Here is a 16488-nt window from a genome sequence, read left to right as displayed (position 1 = left end):
TTCTCTCGCCGTCGACGATTTCGGATATCGACCTCAGATTATCTTTAAAGGAGTAGGTCAGCGACATTTCCCACTTTGTTCTCAAAAGGCCAGCAGACTCACCTACCCCTAGATGAAATATTTCGAGATACCTACCCACCACTACGCGTGGTCTAACAAAGAATTGGAAGAATTTTCACCACTTTTGCGTCAAGTAAGGCATCATATTGTGTCCGACCATTTGGTTTATCGAATTTCGATCAGGAACCCTTATGTTGCTTACTTGAGGTATCGTGCACCATTCTAAACCTAATAGTTCTCCGTCCTTCGGACTTCGCACTAAAAAGGCGGGAAAAAAGGCGGAAATCGTAACGTCGTTGCGAATATGACTACTCGTGTTACATACGAAAAATATGCCACTTGGTTCCCGGATGTAGTGGTCGTATTGATTCTACGAGTATTTAGTTCCCGGTAAAACATTCGTCCATGTAATAAGGTTAAATGAACCACTGCGAGAAAGCTTTGTTAGCATTCTTCCGTTGTTTCATTTACCGTTATCAGCTCGTTGGATAAAACCACTTGTCCTTGCTTCACTCCCCGCTAACGCAGCACCACAGTTTATTCAGAAAGCAACTTGTTCATTCTTCCAGTCAAGGTAGAGCAGATAGAACCAAATGTTGTTTTTTTGGAAGAGATAGAAAAACGGCAGGGATCGCAGAAAGACTTCTTAGAGCAGAGTACAAAGTCGATCTTGGAACGCATTTTTAAATTAATGAATTTTGGGGGAAGGAAGGAGTCAAGGGAACTACTGAAAACTGCAAACAAAAATGACATGTAAAACCACAATAGATATCGTTAGAGTCCGCAAATTTAAGCAGAGCGTATTTAGTTTAAAACGACCAAATCTGGAAAGCGTTTAAGCGGTATTACCGAAAGCGGAAAGCAAAGAGAAATCGCAAATCGTGATAGCAAATCCTTTCATCCACAGGTCTTAGGCGCTTTTTTTTTTCAAAAAAGCGACCCAAGTAATGGGTAATTTCTTTCATCTGAATTTGTTAGTGACACAAAAATTTCTTCTCGTATTGACCATCACTCAAATATTTACGAGGGCGCGCTTTGAAATGGAACCATTGGTTGTTGAAAGGAAACAATTTCTCTTGCGTCCAACATTAAACTTGGTGTTCTTTCTATTTTCAGCACGCTTAAAGATCTTAGTTATGCAGAAAACATGATCCATGCATTTCTGGGTTGATCACTGGCTTACCTCAAGGAAGGGTTGTAATACAGCGCTGTCTTTGAGGCAATGCGTTTCTTCGTTGGACTTGGTTGGTGCTAATCTCAATCAGCAGCAACTCTCTTGTCAACATTTGTAGTCTTAAACAGTTTGGGAAGGTGATACCAACTTCGCAAAAAATGGGACTTTAATGAAGTGAAATGGGCGAGAAGCTAGAGCAAAAGGCACTATTATTTTACACTGTAGGACAGTATGTTTGGAATGTTATCAAGCCACATAGAGCAAGGAGCAAGGATGGCGCAGTCTGTTAGTCCGCGGCCTTGGTGCAAGAGGTCCTTAGTTCGACTCCCGGATCTCGCATCCTTGTTTCGACTTCTTTCCCCTTCCGTGTAGCTAAGTAGCTTTAAATACCCGTAAAACGCAGCACTGATGGAGAGGGGGGGAGTAAAATGAGCGCGCCGTCGACCTGAGGTTTGTCAGTTGAATTACTGTTACGAGTTATCGACGTTAAATATGGTTACTTTACTTTACTTTTTTTTACTTTATTCCTATTCGACGGTTGCGTTTTTCCTTATCCTGATAAAAATAGTGATAATGAACTTTATTTAAGAGTCAAGACTTGTTGAGCTGAGACACTAATTGGGGACGCTGCATGTACATAGAAATCAAATCGAATATTGGTTATTGAGGTGAGCAGTAGTGACCGGATTACCAGGCCAGAGGAGAACCTCTTGAAGCAGAGAAGATAACCAACCCTGGTGTGACGTCAAGTCTTGGAATCGAACCAGGGCCACATTAGTGTGAGGGGTAAGTGCTCTCACCACTGCGCCAGCCCTGCTTCCTATCGTGAGGTGGTGAGGATGCGTCTTTACTGCCGTTTGGCAGGCAACACCCCAAATTCTATTTATTCTATTATTCTATTATTTCTTCTATATGGAGGCGCAGAAACAAACTTCAGCTGCTTTTAGTGAGAATGCGTCGTTAATGCCATTTGGCCGGCAACACACCAAATTCTATTTATTCTGTTGTTGCTTTTATATGGAGGCGGAAGAACAAACTTCAACCGCTTTCCAAAAACCAGTTGCTTGCCACTCCCTTACTATATCGCTGTCACTTAGTTAAGACTAATTAATTTTTTTTTTTTAGACCGGAGTTTGTAAATAGGTTACGGATCACAGAAAAGTCTGTTCCCAAGGGTAATAATTTGTTATTGAAGGCTTCTGTTTCACGGTAAATCTATCGAAAACAAGCCGCGGACCGAAATTGAAGAAAGTGTTCACTTTTGATGTTGACAGTTAGCTTGTCGGTTATTTCCAAAAAAAGTGATGATATGGAAAGAACAGAATGGAATTTGGAAATCTACAGTTGTGCACCCTGATTTTCTTTGTGATTAGCCAGACTAGGTGGTCACCCGCCCCAAGTCGAAAACCAGGTAAACAGGGCTTAACTTAAGTGAAAAGCACAAGCACATGATGAGTTACCATATGAGGCTAGGATGAAAATAAACCGGTCCCTCCGACGTCCCCGTACAAACTTGAGCTGAGAAAACACGGTGACAAATGTGTTTAAAATCTACGCTCCTGTTTATTGGCTCCTGCTGATACCAAATATCCAGTTAAAGATATCCTTCACAAGTGCAAAAATACTTTATTACATGCGGGCAATGCAGGAGATGAGTCGATGGTTCTAGTCCAGCAGTCAGTTGCTCAAGTAAATGCAGTGCAAATATTAACTGCAGACGTGAAATGAGGGTATGAATGGTCACTGCATAAGAGCAGGCAAGGAAAGCTTATTTACGCCATCCCCTTTAGGGAGACTCTCGTACTTATGAAAGAGGCGGTTAAATTTCGGGATTTTGGTATCACTCGCATTTCTTGGCAAAACGCCACCATATGTAGCTCATATGTAGCTGTGAAGGGTGAAGGTCTCGTTTAGGGTTGCACCTGAAGAAAAATAAAAATATTAAACAAGGTGAATATTCACCGATAATCACTGAGCCTGAGGCGAATAATTGTTTTAGTATAAATTCACAGGTGATTATTTAAAAAAAGAGAAAAAAAAACATTTCAACGCCAAATCATCTTCACTTACGGTGGCAAAACGACTACTGGCAGCCATTTTGTCCGTCGAGGTGATTATCGGCTGATAATCCGAGATAGCGAGCCAATGAGAGCACGCGATTTTGTATAATCACCTGTGTATTTATACTAAATATATTTAGTATGTTTTAAACAGTTTCTTGTAGGGCCATGCCCAGGTAGATCTCTTTTAGGGTTTTAATTCAAAATTTCGGACTAGAATCCCCGTCCTTTCATTTTCATATGCAAAGCCCCCTTCCCTTTTCCCGGGACTAAATTGCTTACCCGACCACGATGATTATGATTGGGGGAGGCGCGGTGGCTTCATGGTTAGTGCGCTCGACTCCGCATCGAGTGGTCCGGGTTCAGGTCCTGGGCAGGGGGGATTGTGTTGTGTTCTTGGGCAAAACACTTTACTCCCACGGTGCCTCTCTCCACCCAGGTGTATAAATGGGTACCGGCAAATTTAATGCTGGGGGTTACCCTGCGATGGACTAGCATCCCATCCAGGGGGGAGTAGAAATACTCCTAGTCGCGTCATGCTACAGTAAGCGGAGTTAAGCGCCGGCCTAATGGGCCTTCTAGGCTTGTAGCAGACTTTGCCTTTATCTTACCGCGATGATTACTGTAGCATAAAGGAGTATTTAAGTGACGTGAAAAGGGTGAAGACAGCCTGTTTGTCATCATCATCGGCGTCATCTTTATCATCGTGATAATCATCATTATCTTCATTTCCACCATCGTCATCATCGTCTTCCTCATGTCATAACCACAACCTGCATTTATACACTAACAGAAATTTAATTCTCGTTTGTATGAAGGCATATCAGGAGCCAAAAATTAGAAGCGCACATGATACTACCTTTTCCCACTCTAAATTATATTTAGATGACGTTTTGTGCAAAGTAGGCTTATGATTCGCGGGAGAGGAATAACGCGTGGGAACTGGGGTCGAGGCAGCTCCCACGCGTTTTTCGCGCACAGTTTTTGCTCGTGACTCGCTCTCCCGACTATCTAGGATCCTGGAACAGGCTAGAGAGGTCTGGTTTGACACAAAAAATGTTCTTAAAAAAACGTTCTGTGAAAATCCCATGTAACAAATATATTGCAGTTGACCCCTGGTCAAGTGCTTATGGCATTATTTATTTCTCAGTTTTATAAATAAAAGTGCAGATCCTATTAGATACGAAAATGAACAACGTAATGTAAGTAGTGCGTATATGACAAGTTTACCTGCGTCTCGCTTCCCCAATAAGTCTTTGTAGTCGGATTTGCGCAGTTAAGTATAACATTACAATATTTACAATGAAACAAAAATAATAATTTTCCCATCTAAGAACTCCTAATCAAAGACTATGAAATATTTAAGCTTATATTAAAATTAAAAATGTACATACATTACCGTTAATAGCACTACAGCATCAGATAATGAATACCATAAAATAGTATTAGTGTTAGTTCAGTTCTAGGTATTGCACAGGTGGCAACGTGTGCAATTGTTTCCTGCAATAACGCTGGAAAGGTCCTTTTTTCCAATACTTGTTTCAAAAGCGGTTTATGAGGCTTGCGCCCTGTCCTTGTTACACAGGTTAGACCGTAAAAATGGTTCGAAGTCGCTAAAAAGAGTGTTTGCCGTGAACTGTGTTGAACCTGTGGATGAGGAAGTCTGAGTTCCGAAGATTTTAACTAACGAAAGAAAGACCAACCGCTTTTAAATACGTGCTCAGACCTTAATACCTTAAATCCGCTGTAAACACCAAAACTATGTTGCCTTCTAACTGCCTTTGGTGTCGTTTTTGTATCTGGTAACCTGGATTTTCTTTGCTCACAGGGTGAACAATATTACATTGTGTATAACGCAGGGAAGTGTCTCAAATCGATCTAGTGTTAAGAACGTTGCCTACTAATTGAAAAGTTTTTTTGCGCGGTTCACTGAATATGCGGGAAAAGCAGATCTGAACAAGTGTTATTAAAATCCAAGAAGGAAATTGGGGGTAACCACTTCTCTTTCAACTTTTTTTACTAGAACAGTATTTTTTTGTGAATTATTGTACTTAGGCACAGGCCGCCCCAAGCTCAGTGTGAGCATGGCCGACAAAAATATAAGGATTTGTATGGGAATCCCGACAAAGAGCTTAAGAAGATAATTATATGAAAAAAATCTCAATTAAAAAGCCTAAGCTTATTGCCAACGTGGGTAACTTCCTTCCTGTGTGGTTATTTTCAAGATCCGACGCCATTTCCCAATTTCGTGGTTGTCAACGGTATAATAAAATCCCAAGACTGGAAACTAAATTCTCAGGTGCCACCAATTTGAGTCAAATATTCCTAGATAAAATGTTCCCACGGTCACAATTCCACATCACCATCAATTGAAAAAGATTGAACTTTCATCTCAACCCACCATCAACGCAATAGCAGTCCTGCGAGCGACCTCAGGCGGTAATATTGTAGGAAAACAGCTTTCCAAAGGTACGCTTCCACACTGCAGTGGCCACGGCTTCGACCGTTGATAACGAACTGAGCCTAACCGCGGTGGCTGACCGTAGTTCAGGGACACCCAACGTCAAAAATATCGGAAAATATCTGTTCGGAAGACTATTTGATATCTAGAATTTTCAAAACATTTGTTGTAAAATCTCTTGCTTGCCTGCCTGTCCTAGGATTTTCGAACATCTAAAAAATGGTATAATTGCCCATTTTTAATGGTTTTTTTTTCCCTAAAAAGGTCAACTAGAATGTTCGGGAGCCTTTTTTCTGGCTGGAATTTTCGAAAAGGTAAGTTTTGATCCCTATAATTTTCGGATCACTAGACTTTCAGCTATTTCCAGACATCTTAGTCTGCGGGGACCCTCGCTCTAGTTTTATGAAGTTGAACTGGCTCATAAGACGTTAAAATGACCTCTAAGCTAGATGAATTCAGGAAGATTTGGAAAAAACGAGTCGCTAAAGAATGTAAGGAAGGAGATATCCCTGGCGATAGAACCGCTGAAGATGGAGCTAATGACTGCGAACAAGAGATTAAATGATTTGGAAACCTCGTGTAAGTTTCCTGCTGAAAAGTACGATGCATTGATGACAAGTATTCACGATTTAAAGAAACACAACAAGCTCTCAGAATTCATAGCTATAACACTAGATATGCCTCAAGAGAGAACTTATACAGACCAGTGTGAGAATGTGAGAATTAAAGGGATAGTTTTAGATTTACGTGATGCAGTCGTTGATTAAGAGAAGGTTGTTCTCTTTGAATATGAAAAAAGCTCTGTGAATATAAAAGAAGCTTTTCATATTCAAAGAGAACAACCTTCTCTTAATCAACAACTGCATCACGTAAATCTAAAACTATCCTTTTTATTCTCACATTGTCACGTTTTATGTACATTCCGTTGTTACTGGCATAATTAGCACTTTTTCCGTACTTATAAATTCAACTTAACGCTTTGTACATTTATCAACTGAAGATGACAGAAGTTTCTGTTGAAACATGTCTTGTAATCATTTCAAAAATTTTGTCGTTTTCTTTAAAGTGGTACTACGACCAAAAAAAAATTTTGTTTTTCCTTTGGATTTCAAAACTATGTTAACTAAACACTAACTCACCCAAGTTTTAAGTTCTGATTTTAAAAAGACACCTGTTTATTTTAGCTGGAATTTTCTTATTTATTGGTCCGCCATTACTAACTTCAAAATCTTGAGAGAGCTGGGTCGAGGAGAAAATGACGTCAAACACTCACTAGGCGTGTGTACGCGGCCTAATTAATATGCAGCACGGGAGTTTCGGGCTTTCAGACTTTTCAACCCGTGTCTTGCATATATAATAAACTGCGTTTACACGCTGAAATTTTAAGCTAGTGAGTAAATGACGTCATTTTCTCTAGATCCAACCCTCTGAGGTCCAATCGGCCAGTTTTGAACGTGAGTAATGGCGGACCGTGAAATCCAAAACTTACACTCAAAATAAACAGTCTGTGGATAAAACTCAAAGCTCAAAATTTTGCCAGTTAGGTGTTAAGCGAACACGCTTTCAAAATCAGAAGAAAAAAAGGAAATGATTTTTTGATCATAGTACCACTTTAAATTTCTAACTTGCCTGCTGATATTGTATATTTATGTGAATTTGTCAATTTCTTAATTTACTATTAATATAATTTTTATCTGTACTATCTATTTTGTCAGTTCACTTCTATACATATATGTACATATTTTTGTTTTCCTTTCATTTAATTCCTGTGGTAGTGGCCATCTCGAAAGCATTTGCTAATGGTTAGAGTAATATGACTTCCATTACCGCTGTCCTGCTTGGGATGCGATTGGTAAAACGTTATCTGACAAGTTGCAAAAACTACAAAACAGTGCCACCGGGGACGACGGAAATTAGACGCTTGAAGGAAATCGCGTCCATGATATTTCGAGTGTATCAGGGTTTGTGCCTTGACTATCTGAGAGATATGTTTATTAAGTGTTCACAAACAACTAGTTTCGGCCTTAGGAGTGCAAGCAACTTTATCCCTCGCACTCGATGCGAATATCTGAAAAAGCCGTGGGGTTCTTACAGCCAAAACTTGGATATTTGAACATTATGTCGCCTGCTCACTCCTCCCGCTAACATGGATGCATCAATTAGAGACACTTTTGATTCTTCTTTACGAAAACCAATGAAAAGACAGTTTGTTTCAGGGTTCCCCAGAGCTCTTCTCTCCCTCAGTTTAGAGAAGGGCTCCGGGGCAGAGATTGTCATCGGACGCTAAGACTGCCTCTTCCTTCAGTAGCATGTTGACAGTGATGATTTCAAGTTCGAGTGAGGTCTTGACATTCATCCATGGGGTTTTTGGTGTTGACAAAGTTCCGCATTCTTTGACGTTCGGTGTGTCACCCAAATGCGGAATCTTAAGAAGACCTTACCCCTCAGCAAATATATCGCCAGTATGAAAACGAGAAGAAACGTATGTACGCAAGCAGAGTCATGGAAGTGGAACAAGCCACGTTCACACCGCTGGTGTTCACCACTACAGGAGCCATGGCACCTGAATGGGAGGGGGGGTTGAAATTACGCTAGATTTTGATTTTTTTTTTCTTTCACATTAAAATAATAATGGTAATCCTCCAACCCAAGTGAAACAAAACAATATAAATGTAACTTTCTGTCCAGTTTTTAAATTCCTAAAAATTCTTAACATGATTCTTTTTAGCGATGACATCTTGTATAAAATTATTATCAAAAAAATTATTATTATTATTATTATTATTATTATTATTATTATTATTGTTATTATTATTATTATTGGGAGTTTTTTCAACATGCCGCCCTGGACGTGTGGAAAACGGAGACCCTACAGTAATTCACGATAGATAGCTTATCAATCGTTTCAACTACCATGAATGATGTGTTTTGTTAGTTGCTGTTTGGTATGTTATTTTTTCCGGGGAATCTTCGTTTTGCGGGTCTTTCCGCACACCCCAGTTGGTCTTGTGAGCTTGAAAACTGTGGAGAGCGCCGGAGGAAATGACCTGAGCTTGATACAAATCAACCTTGGTCCCTTGGAGGCGGGGCGCCCAAGTGAGGGGAAAGTCCTGGGCAGGAGTTTGGATACAAATCTTTGCCTCAAAAAGTGATAATGCTGACACGGGCACTATAAGAAGATGCCTGATTGTTCATGTTGGATCTATCAAAAGCTCTAGATCGATCGACAATTGAATTCTTACATTATTTAATGTATGAGGTATTTAAATCCTGAAACCGTGAAGAGAATGTGGAAGCCCTTCTGCCAGATCCCGTAACCATCCCAATAATTTCATTATCAGAAAACTTTTCTTCATCTGTTGAATGGTGTCCACTTTCTTGAATAATCCGGACAATTTCATCATCATGAGATCCACTTCCGGGTTCACTGTCTTGATCAGAATCGCTGTCAGTCTCATCAGTTCTTGTATGCAGAGTTAGTTACTGAACTGGTGTTGTTACGAATATAATAGCAAGAAAAATGGCCAATAAAAACAAGGCTAATTCATCTGACTCAAGGGAAAATGATTCCAGTACTGAAGAAGCATGCTGAATTTATAATAGAGCTTTATTCATTTTTTGTGTAGATAAAGATGTTGTTATTAACTGGAAACTTGATTGTTATTATTTATACCTTAAAATTACACTGTTCACATCAAGGAATAATTGGGCGCCCCCTCCCCTTGTGACCCTATCATTTTTCCAGAACACACGGATTACTTAATATTTTATTCCCCCCTCAATGTCTTCATGCCCCCCTGTCCATATTAAATGAACTTTCCCTTATCGTGTGATATGCATATGCTTGTAAGGGATGTTTCGCGCACCCAAGTATCTATGTACCACCTGAATGGACTTTCTGTGTGGCGTTAAACGAAGGAAACGTTTTTGTCAGGAAAAGTGTAACAATTAGCGGACAACAAATACTACACACTTAAAGACTAAGAGAATGTACAAGGGGTCTCCCCTGGCTATGTTTTTGTCTGAATTCACTCAAGGTATTAGACAATAAGAAAAAAAAAAAAAGCCGGCTGACATCTTCGTACAAATTGCCGTTAGGAAATGGAAAATCATCCGCACCAGTGCCCAAGGTACCATGGCTTTTACGGTGCGTCTTCGTGTTTAAAGAAGGATGCAATGGTGTTCTCCGTTGGTCTTATAGCTGAGCCTATGTAAATCCAACGTAAAAGAAATTGTCCAAACGTTCAATATATAAGACTAGAAAATCTCACATCATGACAATTATTTGGTCGATAGGATATAGCCTAAAGTAAAGCGGGATTATACTTATCCCTCTTCCCCTCGAAGAAAATGGTAAACAGCACTAATATAGGACTATTATTAATTTTGGCACAATTTTACTGGCTACTTTATGTCACGTGGGGTCAATCAAAAGACGGATAGCAATAACCGAGAGTCTGCGTTGATATTTGTTCAGTAACCAAAATAAGGGCATCTTTGTTGACGTCAGTGTTTAAATTTTGTTGCAGTAACATGGGAGTTTGCTCACAGAGGCATTGTGATATTTACAAATTGACTTCAGAAGGTAAAAGAAGTTCAAAGTGTTCAACTTAGGTAAATCTCTAATTGTAAGCCTCTTTGCTTTTTTTTCAGTTATTAGCCATCAAAACAGGATCAATTCTTGGGTGCCAAAAGTGCTCATGATACGTACACTTTCTTTCTTGTTGCAAATTTTCGTATTCTCAAAGCATCGTGCTTTTAGATTATCCGGTATATTGCGTTCAAATTTTTAGAGGTAACTCACTGTATGCAATGCACTTTTAATATTCAGTTTTTCTTTTATTCTTAGCTGCCTGATTAGAAAAAGATATCCTTGTGCAAATGAGGCAAAACATGTTAACAGAGATTCCCCTACAACATCGAGTTACCCAGTCTTTTTTTCTATCCAAGTTAATATTCAGTTTTTCTTTTATTCTTAGCTGACTGATAAGAAAAAGATATCCTCGTGCTAGTGAGGCAAAACATGTTAACAGAGATTCCCCTACAACATTGAGTTACTCAGTCTTTTTTTCTATCCAAGTGGTGTTGCGAGAGTCACTTTTGCCATAGATGCCCCGGACATTATGAAACGACATACCAGCCGGCCGAAGGGGTTCATTTACTAAATAGACAAACTGGGCTAAAACCAGGATGAAGAGTAATACGCGTTAGCGTGGCGAAATTTATACATGCACACACACTTGCTTTTCCCCAGTTTGGACTTACCATCGGCATTTCGCCTGGCTTTCCTTAAACTAGTGGAAAGGGAATTCAGATTGGTCTGTGGATTTCATTTGCTAGTACTTAATTAAAACCAATGAACTCGTATGAGAAGTTATTGCTTCATCAATTTTCCGAATATTTGAAAGACCCACCTGCAATTCCATTTGTTTGTTTCTGAGACAAAGACAAAATTAAATGTCACTGCTATGAGTCATTACCAATAATATGAGTTTACTATATATGGTCCACATCTGTTCAAAGGACGGAAGTCTGGAATGCTCTCACCACTACACCATGAAAGTAGTAGTCGGCATTTTCTGTGCCTAAACTAGGGGTATTTTAAAGCAAATGTTCTATTTGAATCGCACAGATGCCTCCTCAGTGTGAGATCAATATACACTCCATCCTAAAAAGAAATCAAAGAGCAAAACACAGTGCTATTTATTCACAGGGGACAGGAAAACAGAAGACTTGACCCTTAACTTAAGGAACTAACAAAAAATGTCATATGCTGCTTATCGCAAGTATTTCAGAATAGAAAGAAAAAAGCCTGAAAAATTACGTGCTTAAGAATCGAAGCATGTAACTGAAGTTAAGACGATTGAAAGGAAAACTGCCTCGACATTCTTTGATTTGCCGCTTATCCAAAGAATTGGATGAGTCAGTCCAGTTTCGACTTGTCAAACCTGTCTCATTTTTGCGCATGATCAATCGCCACGCGTCGTAAATTTACAACGGCGTGGCAATTATTTTAATCAATATTTCTTATGTCAGTTACAGAAAACCTATAAATTCTTCATTTAAAAAATGAAATGGTAATTTAAAAGAATGAACTATCTTGAGTTTCCAAGGAAGTGATTCCTTGCTTGTTGTGTGTTTGCCAGAGTTGTTCGAAAATATCCCGACTGCTTGTTTTCCTTTAGACTGCAAGCAGTCCGATCTCTTTGCTCTAAATCGTTGAAACGAAGGAACGCTTGAAAATGGCTGAAACTGCGGGTCTCAAATACCACGGGCGTTGGTAAGAATGAAAACTAGTTTCAGCCATTAAAAGTTCGACTTACGCGTTCGTTTCAACGATTCTAGAGCAAAAGAGAGACGGTCACCAAAACCACCCTGGCAGAGACAGAGAGAGAGAGAGTGAGGTTGAATTCAAACACACTTCGTGACGCCTTGTACATAGTACTTCGTGTCAACCCACCTTCACATTAACATTTAGATTTAACATTTAGAATATCTCTACAGAAAGTATCCCAAACATTCATAAAAGCTAGCCTTAGGCCTAGAAACTTTTCTTTAGTCCTAATTAGGCCGACGGTTAGCTTTTATGAATGTTTGGGATACTTTCTGTATAGATATTCTAAACGTTAATGTGAAGGGCGCTTGACACGAAGTACTAGAGAGCTTACGAAACGAGGACGACGACGGCTACGAGGACTTCATTTAAAAATAAAAGTTCGCGTTATTCATATCACTACGAAGCTATTTCATGTCGTTTCGCGTTAAAAATGTGTAGTAACTGTCGAGGCATTAAACTGGTATGAGTGGGTTGGAAGCGTAGAGTGAGAACTGAAAATTAATCGTTATGTGCTAACGTCCTCCACAGAACCTTGAATTTGGTCATTTCACGTCGTCATTTAGGAGATGACGGCAAAGAAATGTACCAAAATGTAAAACGCACGTGCAGAGCGTGCAGAGCCATTGTTTTTGCTCACGAAACCTATTGTTTTCTAGCGTCGTCGTTGCCGTCGGCGTCGTCGTTTCTTAAGCTCCCTACTATGTACAAGGCGACGCGAAATGTGTTTGGATTCAACCTCAGTCTCTCTCTCTGCCAGGGTGGTTTTGGTGGATGGAATCTAATGCTTACCAAGAGAGACTGCTCGTAGTCTAGTTTTCGTTTTGTGGTGTTGTGGTTACTGGTCACGCGTGGCTAACACTGAAGAATTTTTTTTTAACGCATGCTCAATACGAAATGTCGAGGCGGCTGGCAGAGTCTTCTTTCCTTTCCCGACTTATCTAGAAAGATCAAAAGAGACTCTGATCGCAGGGTATAATAATGTATAGTCAAAGAATATATTATAAGAAGAAAAAAATGGTTGATTAGAAATTGCCTCGGCCGTTCGAACTTGACTCGTGCTGCGCTATAATTGTGCAAAGATAGTATTATGAGAATAGTGAAACATTTTCTAAAACCATGATTGACGATATTCTAAAACTGGCACCTTCAAGTCATTTTATTGATTACCAAATTTTGCAGGTTTCGTTCTGGATGATGTGTGTTTGATGCACAGAAACAAAAAAAATCAGCTATTAAATAGAATTTTTTCAGAGTTTTACTTCAACTGGCAAACTAGAGGTAATTTGTTGCTATGTGTTCCACCCTGGGGAAAGGAATGGTAAATTATCAAGCCATCTGTTAGCTTTTGAAGGGAGTTAACCGGAGGAAAAGTAAATAGAAATGGTAAGTAAATTTTTAAGGTAGAACACGAAGGAGACTGGGAAATTTCCATGTTCCTTTCAAAGACAATTCGCAAAAGAACATAGAAATTTCCATGTTCCTGTTCACTAACTGAAAATGTCGAAGAACATGATGGAAATTTCCACGTTCCTTTTACGCATAACATGTAAGCGGAACATGGAAAATTCCATGTTCTTTTCCCACAAAAAATGTAAAAGAACGTGAAATTTCCACGTTCCTTACGGGTGTAACGGAAACGAGACATGGAAATTTCCATGTTGCGTCTCACCAATGAAGTGTGAAAGAATATGGAAATTTCCATGTTCCCTTTTAGAGACAATATGCGAAAGAAAGGGGAATATGCAACTTGCCTTCATAGATCAGTGTAGGATCTAAAATTCCATGCTGGTTTGAATGACAGAAGAGTTTCTCCTTATCTTTCATGGGCATATATCTGAAAGGAACTTCCTCACTATCCACATTTTTCCAACGTAAAAGAAAAAATGGAAAGTCGATTGTCCTTGGTAATTTGCTAGGTTTGCTGACCCAAAAAGAAACAGTCTCTTGCTTGTTTTTGTTGTTTTCATATGAAATACGCTATTCCATTGCCCCACAAAAATGCGGCAGCACTTTTGCAAAAAAACCTTTCTTCAAAAACGTCTTGGGAGTTTCTTAAATGTTACGAACATTGAATGGCTGAAATACTTTTTCTCCTGAAGTTCTCAGCTGCCACGTTTTCTCCCACTATTAAAGAGCTTAAGCCACTCCGACGTCGACGTCGACGTCGAGGGACTTACCTTACTTCGCATTGACTCTCACGTTGTACTGTTCTTTAGTCGGAATTTCTAGCCAGTTTGCTGTGGCGTTCTATGAACTTAGTTGCGGGAATGGCAAGACTTGAAACTCAGTGAAAAGTCTTTCGCTGTGAAGTCGAAAAAGATACTTTCGAACCAATTCCTTGGACATAGTTATCACAGACAATCTGGAGATTCAGAAGGAAAGCAAAATCTTTAGAGACATCTGCCTCAAGTCGTAGTATCCATATCAAGACAAAAAAGGATTCGGGCTGCCTACTGAGGATCGTGAATGCGTCAGAAAAGACAAATAAGAACGTTAACGTTGAAAACAAGTTTTTTCAAGGACAATTCGCTTGAAAGCACACAAATGTTCGGGATTATCTTTTTGGTAGATAACTGCGCGTAAGTAAGATCCCCACAAATAGCGTCATTCAATTACCCACTGTTAGAAACAAATGGAAACTCTTTCTTCACATACCGTAGTCGTTTTTGTCATGAATTAAGAGAAAATTCTCACTTTCTTTCTCTGCTAAGAGTTTATCTTTGGGGAAAACGGAAAGGCGATGGCCATTGCATGTTGGACAGTTTGGTCTTTCAGTTCACATATCTTTTCAAACTGCCTCGACATTTCGTATTGAGCATGAGTTAAAAATTTAAGTGTATTCGGTGTCAGTTCACGCGTGACCAGTAACAACAAAACGAAAACAAACACCACATTTTCTATCAACTCTGGCAAACACGACTAGCAAGGAATCACTTCCTTAGAAACTCAAGGTAGTTAATACTTTTAAATTACCATTTCATTTTTTACTGAAACTTTTATAGGTTTCTGGCAGACTAGTTTCTGTACCCGACACAGGAAATACTCATGGGAATTTAGACAGTTAGAAATTGCTGCGCTGTCTTAAACGTCAATAATATATTGATGACATGTGGCGAGTGGTCATGCCCAAAAATTAAAAAGACGGTTAAAAAAAACTGGACTGACTCATCAAATTCTTTCGGTAAGTGGCAAATCAGAGAATGTCGAGGCGGCTGGCAGAGTCTTCTCTCCTGTTCCCGACTTATGATCGAAAGAGACTCTAATCGCAGGGTATAATAATGTACAGTCAAATGATATTTTATAGAGAAGAAAAAATCACGTTGATTAGAAATTGCCTCGGGCTCGAACTTGACTCGTGCTGCGCTATAATTGTGCACAGATAGCAGTGGGAGAATAATTAACACTACTGGATGCGTCTTAACGGCACTGAACTCTTGCTGTGTAACGAAAGTGTGCCTAAGAATTTGACAGAATAAGTTCTATTCATGAAGGTCTCAGTGGACAAGTCAGAATCAGGAACACTTTTCCTGGAAGGAGATTGCAACTGCATTTGGCACGAAATGGACAAACGCGGTGTTGCAAAATGGAAACCAACAAATTGTACGATCTTAACCTGAAGAAATTTCTTTTATTTGTCAAAGTTGCTTTGGTTAATTTTAGAAGAGGCTTTTTTTCTCATGGCGAGAGGTTTTCAGTCCCCCCCGGGGGAGGGGAGGGTGGTTACTTCCTTATATGGGCTGTATAGTATGTGCGGCCCCAAAGCGTACGGATTTTTAGCCGTTTTGGTCTGAAATAGAGTACGTTTTCTTAACTCAAGTATGGTATGTTTTTTAGAAGAAGCTTCTTCGTCATCATTAAGCCGATGACTCACGGTTCAACATCTTGCAACATTTGTTGCTCAACAAATGTTGAACAATGTTGCACAAACGTGTTGAATGGAACAGAGCTGGTCTCTATTTTCGTTCAACGTGTTGAATAGCATATTTCAACATTCAACATGACATAACACACTATTCAACATTTGTTGAACAACAGCTGCAACATTTTTGATCAACAAATGTTGAACCGTGTATCACCGGCTTAAGGCAATAAGACCGTCAACAAAGCCCTTCTCAAATTATTACACCAATTCTGATTGTGTAACAGCTGAGATAGGTCAGAAAAAAGGTCTGAAATAAGGTCTCAGATTTTTGGTCAGATCTGAAATAGGGTAGGTAAAATCGCAGATTTTGGTCTGAAATAGGATAAGGCTTTCAGGAAGCGGGCCGTACAACCCCATCCAATTTTTCTGGAAGTCACCGACGCGTAAATGCGAACTCGATTATTTTGAATAGCTTCTTATTAATCATCAATAACTGAAAAGCAACCAAAAAGAATGATCTTTCACGAGGCATTC

This window comes from Montipora capricornis, chromosome 6 (genome assembly GCF_036669925.1).
Source record: "Montipora capricornis isolate CH-2021 chromosome 6, ASM3666992v2, whole genome shotgun sequence".
NCBI lineage: Eukaryota > Metazoa > Cnidaria > Anthozoa > Scleractinia > Acroporidae > Montipora > Montipora capricornis.
The sequence above is the reverse complement of the archived record's forward strand: the minus strand, read 5'-3'. Positions refer to the sequence as shown.